Source organism: Wasmannia auropunctata, unplaced genomic scaffold (assembly GCF_000956235.1).
Source record: "Wasmannia auropunctata unplaced genomic scaffold, wasmannia.A_1.0 LD336059.1, whole genome shotgun sequence".
In the NCBI taxonomy this organism is placed as follows: domain Eukaryota; kingdom Metazoa; phylum Arthropoda; class Insecta; order Hymenoptera; family Formicidae; genus Wasmannia; species Wasmannia auropunctata.
The window spans coordinates 87,222-89,120 of record NW_012026831.1 but is presented as its reverse complement, the minus strand read 5'-3'; positions in this window follow the sequence as shown (position 1 = coordinate 89,120).

The following is a 1,899-nucleotide window of genomic DNA, read 5'->3' as shown; positions in this document are numbered from 1 at the left end:
ATTTTTTGCTAATTTTTTTCGGTTTTTCGCTGATTTTTCAAATTTTGATGGCTCAACGGGCTAATTTAACCTTCAGATTCAAATTCAGCGGATCGAAATACATAAAAATCATACTTGATCCGGGTCAACAAAAATTTTTTCATCGCTGTAATTGCAGTTTTTCATATTTTTGGGGGGTTTTTTGCATTTTACTAAAATCTGGGACCTGACCGAGCCCAACGGACCTCAAATTCGGATTCAGCGGGTCGAAAAACATGTCCATAGATGGGTCCGGTCAAATGCACAAACCACTTTTTTTTTGTGTGTCGGTGTAATTTTTGTATATTTATAAATGATAAAAATTAACCCGATGAACAGCCCATTGAATACAGTAAAAGATAAAAAAAATCATCGTGTAAGAATTAATACATAGATATTGTATGTAATGACGCACGTATGAATAAAAATTGTATGATTATGATTATTATAGTTGTATTAATTTTATAATAAATAAAATACGATTGAAACATTACTTAGTTTAAACTCAATTCAATAACATAATGATTAACTTGAACAAGAAATATTAAACGAAAATTTTATTTACAGACAAAAAATTATATATAAGTCACATGCATTACATCATTAATTCTTTCGTTGTGCATGCATAAAGCAATTGTACACAGTGAGAGGCAAAAGTTCCGGAACGACCAAATATTTCAGAAAGTATTAGTTTCATGAAAAAATGTTTCGAACAAAAATTGTAGGGTTTAAGAAAATCTATTAGCTGGTGATTTTTATTTCAACTTTGGATGATCTTCAAAAGTGCGATTAAGATCAATATATAAATCTGAAAACTCCTATTTTTCATTGCATATTTTTGTAGCTAACATCAAGAGCTTTTCAAAGCACTATGATAAAATTATTTTTCATTAAATATTTTTCAAGTTATAAGACTTGAAAATTATAATACCACTAACATTAGGAGTAAAAAGATGCTATGGGAGTAACAAACTATGGGTTCCTTATCTTTGCTGTAACATATCCACACATATACACACACATATAAGTTATAAATTCGACTGAATAACCATGTTGCACACTTTGCATAATGCTAATGCCAGTGATATTGTGACTGCGTTCTGTTTTAACGCTTAAACACTGTATGATTTATCTTTGTTTAACATTTAATAAACAACAAGCATAAAATGATTCTGTGAACGCTGTAAGCGCCTAAACCGTGATTACGGAAAACAGCCTGTAACTTTCAAGTTTTATAACACAAAAAGTACTTAATGAAAAATAACTTCATCGTAACATTTTTAAAAGCTCTCGACGTCAGCTACAAGAATATGCAATGAAAAATAGAGATTTCCATTTAAGGGGATATACCTAGTTAGGAGGCTGAAAAAAAGAATTTTCGTGAATTTTTTTCAAAAAAATATATGTATATTTTTGTTGTATCAAAGTTTTTATATTTGAAAAAGTTACTACTTTTGACAAAGTTTTCATATTTTTTTACGCAAAAATATTAATAAATAAATAAGTTGTAGTTAATGTCCGGGAAACCGTTTTCGAAAACACGTTTTATGGTGACCACTACTGTTCGGAATCAGGTAATGGGAAATGAAAAAATTTTAAAAATTTAGTTAATATACGAATCTAGTTATCTAGTTTTTAATCGATCGATATTCCGAAAAATTGACTTACGACAAAATGACGGCTGTTCAAAGTTTAAGTTCGATTTTCATTTTTTAAAACCGGATCATCGCGCGCTTGGTGGCGATATTCCCATTGCCGCCAGTGAGAAAAAATATTTGGTTGTGCCTATCCATAGACCGCACGCACACGCAGAAAAAATTAATTCAGACAGACGCAGACTAACGCAGCTCGACTGGCCGCCTCCTTCACTCGCCTCCATAT